Source organism: Pelobates fuscus, chromosome 2 (assembly GCF_036172605.1).
Source record: "Pelobates fuscus isolate aPelFus1 chromosome 2, aPelFus1.pri, whole genome shotgun sequence".
NCBI classification, from domain to species: Eukaryota; Metazoa; Chordata; class Amphibia; order Anura; family Pelobatidae; genus Pelobates; species Pelobates fuscus.
The window spans coordinates 260,465,783-260,474,562 of NC_086318.1; positions in this window are offsets into that span (position 1 = coordinate 260,465,783).

The following is an 8,780-nucleotide window of genomic DNA, read 5'->3' on the forward strand; positions in this document are numbered from 1 at the left end:
TGAGAGAGGCAGTGAGTGTCTCAATTTCATGCAGTTCTTCAACCTTGTCCATCCAGTTTTGCAGTGTTGGGACATCGGTTGAGCGCCACCGGATCAGGATGAGGGATTTCGCCACGTTCAAGAGGTGTCTAGTGAGCGAACGTTTGTAGGTGGATAAGGATGTTTTGTGTGGTGCAAGAGCATTGGCAGGGGTTGGAGCGGCAAGTCTGTGTCCAGAATCTCTTTGATCTTTCCATCAGGACCGGCGAGTCCTATAGGCGACTTAGGCAGTCGCCTAGGGCGCACTGGCCCGCAAGATCCGAGTTATCCGGCAGGAGGGAAGTGCACAGTGCTCCCTCCTGCCAGTCACTCAGTGTAGCGTGGCCAGGCAGCACGGGCCACGGTACAGGAGCGTCTGTTTCCTGTACCCGGCCAGTCTGAAAGGAAGTACTCTCCCAGTGAGGCCAGCCGGGTACAGGAAACTGAAGACACTAGTGAGGGCACTAGGGGGCAGGAGGGGAGAGACCACTAAGGGACAGATGGGGGGCGGGAGAGGAGAGACCACTAAGAGACAGATGGTGAGAGAGACCACTAAGAGACAGATGGGGGGAGAGACCTCTAAGAGACAGATGGGGGGGAGGAGAGACCACTAAAAGACAGATGGGGGGAGGAGAGACCACTAAGAGACAGATGGGTGGGGAGAGGAGAGACCACTAAGGGACAGATGGGGGGGAGAGACCACTAAGGGAATGATGGGGGGGGGGGAGAGACCACTAAGGGAAAGATGGGGGGGGAGACCACTAAGGGACAGATGGGGGGGAGAGACCATTATGGGAAAGATGGGGGGGGGGGAGAGACCACTATGGGAAAGATGGGGGGGGGAGACCACTAAGGGACAGATGGGGGGAGAGACCATTATGGGAAAGATGGGGGGGGAGAGACCACTAAGGGAAAGATGGGGGGGGGGAGAGACCACTAAGGGAAAGATGGGGGGGGAGACCACTAAGGGACAGATGGGGGGAGAGACCATTATGGGAAAGATGGGGGGGGGGGAGAGACCACTATGTAAAAGACTCTGGGCCGGATTAACATAGGGGCTGATGGAGCTGCAGCCCCCAGGCCCATGGAATAGGCCCATTAAAAAAAATACTTTTTTTTTTGTTTTTTGTACACACTACTCTTAGGTTTGTCACCTTACTGGAACAGCCGGTATTTGAGGCTGCCTGGCCGTGCCGGTCTTGCAGTAATACTGGCAATACAAATGCAGGTATTTTTCTCAGTATAAACAGAGATTGATCTGCAATACCAGCACTGTGTGTGGAGAGAGGCAGGGATAGGAAGTTACAGCATATCCCTGCCTCTCTCTACTACTCACTGATCCGCGGAGGAGCAGCTACACAGCACAGAAAGTCCAGACAGAAGCTCTACAGCTCAGCTAGGTGACGGAAGGGAGGGGGGAGGTGGGGGGGGGGGGAAGGCTGCAAGGACACATAGGGACACTGAGACACTAGGGGGACACAGACACTAGGGGACACTGGGAGACCTAGGGACACTGGAAAACATTTGGACACTGAGACACTAGGGGACGCTGTGAGACATGGGGACGCTGAGACGCTGTGAGACATAGGGACATTGGGACACTAGGGACACAGTGTCCCCATGTCCCCTAGCCAGTGTCCCTAGTGGCTCAGTGTACCCATGGCTCCCAGTTTCCCCTAGTCTCCCAGTGTCCCTAGTGACTCAGAGTCCCCATGTCTCCCAGCCAGTGTCCTCAGTGTCCCCAAGTCTCTCAGTGTCCCCATGTCTTCCAGTTTCTCCAAATGTCTGTGTACCCATGTCTCCCAGTGTCCCCATGTCTATGCCCACAAGTGTCCCCATGTTAGTTTAGGTAATGCAGACATTGGTTTCTCTAACACTGTGGCATGTCCCCTTTCTTCTACACACACCTTTACTCTGTCCCAGACTATATACCAGGAACTTCTGCCTGCTAGTAAGACGATAAGGAGACAAGTGGACATGTGGACATGTGAGTGCTACAGGACAGTCCTTAGAAAGCGTGGAGTAGGCGCATTATTTGATGCATTTATGTCAAGCTCTGAGTGGCCTTCCAATTCTTTGGACAGACATGCCCCCTTTTTGGGCATGATCACCCCTATTGGCAGGCCTGGTCACGTGATTTGCGTCAGTGGCACACCCTTTTACCCTTCCCTTTGACTTCCTGCTTCACTGGACACTGCTGTTAGGGGTTCTGGATTTACTTGAAAGCATAAATTAGAGAGAGATTAGCATAGAGTATGTGTTTTCGTATAGCTGCATCCTTTAAGTTTCCCTCCAACACCATCTTCATCAGATACATGACGCTTGGGAGGTATGGTTGTTTTAGTGTTTTTGGTCGATAAGATTCTGTAATTAGGCCCATCATAATTGTCAGCTCCAGGCCCACTGGGCTCTTAATCTGGCCCTGCCTAAAGCGATAAAGTGACCACGGATAACAGTCTTGTGAGCTTCCCAAATAATAGATTTTTTAATACCTCGGGTACAGTTTTCTTCAAAATATTGTTTTATAATGACTGATGTTCTCCACATGTTCATTCTTTAGAAGAATTAAATCTCATTTAATCTCTAGGCCCATTTTTTTACTTCTATATTCTCCTACTTGGATTTTACTAATTACTGGTGCATGTTCACTCCATGCCATATTTCTGATCTCTATGCTCTTAACTACTTCTAAATTAAAATGAGATATCAACATCAAATCAATATGTGAATATTTCTGGTGTAAATGAAAAAAGTATGTATAATTCCTTTGTTCTCCAATTATGGCACGCCATATGTCTACTAATTAATTAGATTATTAATTCAGAGCCTGTCTTACTTTTTTGATGGTCTTATAGAAAACATTTGTATAGCTGTCTGAAGTATCTGCTTTTGGATCCAATACCTAATTAACCCCTTAAGTACACATGGCATGTGTGACATGTCATGATTCCCTTTTATTCCAGAAGTTTGGTCCTTAAAGGGTTAAAATCTCCTGCCAAAAAAACAATGCCCTCCTGAAATTTCCTGAGTTTACTGATTTGTCTACAAATATACTTTGACTGCTGAACATCGGGGGCATACAGATTTGCCAAAGTAATCATGTAGGAACCTATTTACCTTTTATAAATAAGGTTCTGCCCTCTTGGTCTTGCCAACTATCCACAAAGTCAACATGAAGATCCTTAGCTATCAGAGTCATCACCCCCCGTCCTAGAATCTGCTGCATTACGACAAAAGATTTCAAAATCTTTAAAACAATGCTTAATATCATCCACAGCACTTAGATGTGTTTCCTTTATGAATGCTACTTTAGGATTTAAACCTATTTATATCCTGGAGTAGTCTTACTCTTCTTAATTTAGAATTCATGCCATTTACATTAAGTTTTCGGAAATTATATACATTTGTTTGCATAAATGGGTTTTATTTATATCAATATTCCCTACTACCTACTTCAGATGTCAAGCAGTGAGATTGAACCTGTGCAGAGTCTGAAGAGGGACCAGGTTGTGTTCCAGAAACGTATCTTACACTGGAACCTGTCAAAAATTATTATTTGGATAGATTAAGCAGAATCAAAACCAAATCCTCTGAGGCCAAAATTGAAGAACAACAAGTATTCTTGATTTGCCCAATAAGTAAGGTTTGTGGAATCAGAATAATTGGGGGAAAATGAATGGCAGATTAAAATCCCATAGCATCACCAGTGCCTCGGAAAATAAATAAATAAATATGGGTTTACTGATAAATTGAAAGAACCAATCCTGTAGATCTTTTAGTTTGCTTTTTGAAGCCAACAGAACTTTTTCCAGTCTTCCAAATATCTCTACTATATTTGAAAAATGAGAGAGAGACCAGTCTACTTATTAAAGCGTCGACTTAGCGTATTGGCTTTTCATCTTATGTGTACCTTAGAATTTGATAGCAGATGAAGGTCCGACCAGATAAAAATGTTCCAGCAAATCTGTTCTTAGATGCAGGGTAGGCCTATAAGTGCCATCTGGTATCTGAGCCAAGAGAAGCCTCGAATAGGTCCCCATAAACTGTTCTTCTTTAGGTAGTGTTTTTAATACTTTTTTCATTAAAATCACCTGTATTTCACTTAAAAGTATTGATGCCGTACAGTGGAAATGAAAAATACAAAAAACAGAACACTTGGAGGTAGGTCGTTTAACTTAGATCAGTAGCCCCTTTGTATAAGAGATAGGATCCAGCTGTTTGTGGAGGTGTTGTACCAGTTTGAGAAAAACCCTAGAACCCTTCATCCCACCTGGAATGGAATTATAGTCTATGATCCTTTTACTCATAGATGTTCCCTTGTTCTTAAAGTCAAACGGATGTCAATTGTTTCTTCAAGCAGTGGGTCTACTTGAGGAATCTCTATCAGAGGCTCCGTTTCTGTAGCATAAAGTTTTGTTCCACGTTTTCTTACTTCGGTCTTCTGGTAAAACTTCCTTACCTTCTGCTATCTGTTTGAGCAACTCATCTAAATGTGACCCAAACAGTCTTCCCTGTTCAAAAGGTATATCACTAAGGGAGTTCTGAGAAGCTGAATCTGCTGACCAGTTGAATCTGAACCACTCTGCCTTCCTTACTACAATGGAGAGACTCTTTGTTTAGTGGAAAGATTTAAAGTTTCTGATTAAGAAACTGCCAGGAAGTCAGTTACCATTCTGATATTCTGCAACAGATGAATCGTAAATTCCTTGAATTCATACAATTAACTTTTCCTTAGGGAATCAAGTCAAAATCATTGCACCTTAGCCACGGATGTTCCTGCAAAAGGGCTTAACTGCTGTAGTAGAAAATTGCTTTCTCAAAGAAGATTCTACTTTTTCCCTGGACTCCTGGAGGCAACTAGAATCACCAATAGGAGGGTGGCCTACCCCAATTGAGCAACTGGTACATAAAAACATATTTTTTAACCCCTTAAGGACACATGACATGTGTGACATGTCATGATTCCCTTTTATTCCAGAAGTTTGGTCCTTAAGGGGTTAATAGAGAAGATGGTACTTCCATTCCCTAAGAACGAGATCTTTTAGATTAGGGTGCATAGAAAAATAAAACAAAAAACAAAACCTATGGAGGTGTAGCGAAAGCCACTTCGCCACTGCCCGCCTCTTACCCTGTGACTACGGTCCCTGGGCGATTTGGCCCTTTATGCACGGTATTTGGGCATACTGTGGGTTATTGGGCTGCCCCAGGATTATGGGCCCTCTCATCAGCCCATACGAAACTTAAACCCCATGGCGTTTGAACTGTGTTTGTGGCATCTGAGCGCTGTTTGGATATGTTGAGCGCTCAGATCCAAGCCATCTGGGGATGGGTTGAATGTGGGGGTTCTGTTTAGTATAACAGGAGTTATGTATTTTTATGTCTTTTGGTGGTTGCTGGTAACATGTGCTTAATGGGGGCTGTGTTTGTCCCTGGATATAATTAAATCAGCTTCTCCATTGTCTCCAGGTATATTTTGGGAGTTATGAATGTTGTGTAAAAACTGTATTTTCCCTACCTATGATAATTATATTTTCCTGTGTGTACAGATAATTAGTTTACAGGTAGAGGGGAGGGCTATGTGTGGGATGTAACTATTGTGTGATTGGTTAATGTACGTTACTGTGTGTGTCCCTCCCCTTCATGGGAGCACCTAATAAAAAGGGCTGCAATCTAGCAGCCAGAGAGTTCTATTTTTACCCTCAACTTGAGTCCTGTCTCTTATTGGGGGAATCTGCTACAAGGGATTGCTATGCTAGGCATATTCCCTTGCTATAATCACTGAGCTCTTGTAAGAGCTTGTTCCTGCTTCGTTCTGAAGGGAGATAGCTGCAGCCTGCGGTGCTTATGGTGTCTGGTGGAGTGCTTGGAGTCCTCTGGAAGCGCTAGGAGCATCTTTCAACGGAGGTACCCAGTCGGGGTGCCAGTGGATCCGTTACAGGAGGCATCTTCATATTCCAGAAGGCTATTAGACTCAGAGGAAAAATTGGAATATTCAGTGGCAGACTCGCCGAATGAGGACTCAGAATTCATATCTGTAACCTCAAAATGCTTATGCCTTCATTACGATTTGGAGATTTCCCAATCTCAGACTTGTTAGTTGGTTCAGACTGTAGTGATAACAGTCTGATCTTTGGCCCAAAAACATTTGATGTGAACTGATAAGGAAAAATGCCAGGAAGGAGGATACTTAAAAGGACACTCCAGATTCCTATTTAAAGAAATTGACACTTTAATTTCAACTGGTTACTCCCTCTTGCTTTTCAATCAGATAACAGGTGCAGTACTTCCTCGTCTGGTTATCTTTAGCAGCAAAAGTCAGCAATTGCCAGAGCACCTGCCTTGCAAATATTTCACATTGATTGGACAGACACTTAAAGTATGGGTGGGATCTATCCACTAAACAGTGATTTTTATTTTCTGTATCTAGGCAGTGGAGTGTTGCTTTAAGCCTTTCCAGATTCTTAGAAGCTAACTTAGAGCCTTCTTATAGCCGTTTGGCTGGGCTGCACACAGGAGGAACAGATTAAATGCACTGAATTTAAAGACATTTTCCCTCTCAGCAGATTTTACAGTTCAAGTATAGACATACTGAAAACAAACCAATGAGGAATAAAAAAATAAAAAAATTCAGGCAAGAGACCGTAAAACAAAAGCAAAAAGTCTTACCTTAATGGCCTCCAAGGGGGCTGGAGGGCTGGTTGAGAGCTCACTGCAGCAGAACTGAGAACACCTGGCAAACAGAGTTGTTGCTGGTTTTTGACAACCTTCATGGTCCTGGAAACCATTACAAAAATGTAAGATTTTTGCACCTAAATTTGGAGATCGCACTGTGCTCTGCAATCTCCCAGTGGAACGCATCACAACCTGTGTGTGTGTTCCACTGTCAGAACCTCCCAGCCTGTGCACAGAGTGCACCGTTGCCATTTCTGGCAACTGGCTTGGCATTTGGCAGAAAGAGTAGCATGTGGAACACAGGCACCTGGCGAGTGTTCCATCTAGGACCAGAGGAGAGAGCCAGATCCATTCTGCATCCTCTGAATTAGCCCAGACAGTCACAGAGCCCTCCACAGCCGCAGCCAACTCACCTTATCCTGGAGACACACAAGTGAGTGCTTGCTATCCATTTAAATTTTAGGTGTCTGGCTGCCTTTCCTGTCAAGACTAGAGTATATCCCATGTGTAGTGCACTGCCTCTAATCTGGAGGCGGGGGATACCCCAAGTAAAATGACAAAACAAACATAAAAAGGAACCTTGACAGGTGTATAGTCGCCATTTGGGCAGTCGGAATCCAGGACAAACCACCCCCATATCCTAACCCAATAACACACAGACACTAAGTAATATGGGGAAATTTGTCCACAGCTTTATTAACCAATAATTAATAATAGTATTAATAATAATAATAATAATAAATTAACAGATAAAACATGGGTCATTGCCCCCCATACTCCGCCCCCTCGCATCCTGTTCCTTCGGCTACCATACAAAAGGCAATGACCCCCATATAATAACACATATACATATTTATAACATACACCAACATTATTCCAAAGTGCCAACCATCCATTAACCACGGCAGGGGTATACCCGGATACCCCTGCCCCACCAGGTTCTGAGCCACCTCCAGGACTCGAAACCTCTCAACCACCGATGACCACAATCTGTTTATTCCACCTCACGTTCATCCAGGGGAGCCTATTTCCTCTCCTTCAGCTCCCCGTCCCGCCACAAGCTCAGACCTTGACCCCTTAAGCTGTCTGAGCTCCGCCACCCCGAAGAAACAGAGCCATCCGCATACCATCCTGCCAACCCAAGTTGAGCAGGTCCAAACCCACATCCGAGAGGTGAACACCGTCCGAGCGGTAGTATCCTGGCAACCCTTCCTCCAGCTCAAGGTGCCTTACCACCTCACCCCCTACCTTCCGGACAAAGCTTGCCATCAAGCTATTCACTTTCTTTCTGCACCTATCCATAGCCACAGGATCCCGAGCGTGCCGCCACCGGCGCCGCGGGACAATCTCCGACCAGACCAACATGACCCCCGGAAGCAGGCCCCTCAACTTATTGATGTCCTGCTTCATCCACTTCACCAGCCGGCGTTGCGGCGTAAGGCCCAGGTCATTACCCCCAATATGTAGGACCAGCAAGTCTGGCGCGTATCCTGCTGCCAGCATCCCAAACAGTGTACCACAAACATCCCCCCAGCAAAATCCCCGATACCCAAACCAACGAACTGCCAACTGGCCTCTCGGAAAACCCAGCTGCTGGCCTCGCGCTCGAGCTGCGGCCCTCCTCTCGGCCCAGAAGACAAACGAATGGCCCACGATCCATGCCTCACGCCCTGGGGGGGGGGGGAAAACAAATGATGAGGGAAGTCCGACAGAGACCCCCACCCCAGCCCAAACAACACAGTGAACCATTTAAATATAGCCAGTTACAAGTCTATTTTTTTTTTTTTTGCATAAAACGGTCCCCAAGTCCATTACTCCAACAGACCCAACCGGACATAGGAACGGAATCTTACTGATTCCCACCTCCCGATCCGCTTCACCACCTAGTCCCCCAATCCCAACCGAGCCGCCTCCGTGGCCGCCCCAATACGGAACGAGTGCGTTCCAAATCGTTCAGCACGAAGCCCTAACTTGCCCAAGCCCAACCGAAAAACTTTCGTGAACTGGAACCGAGAAAGGGACGATCCGTCGGCATGCACCAACAAGGAACCCCCCATCGCCGGCCTCCGCGCCAGGTACTCCGCCGTAGC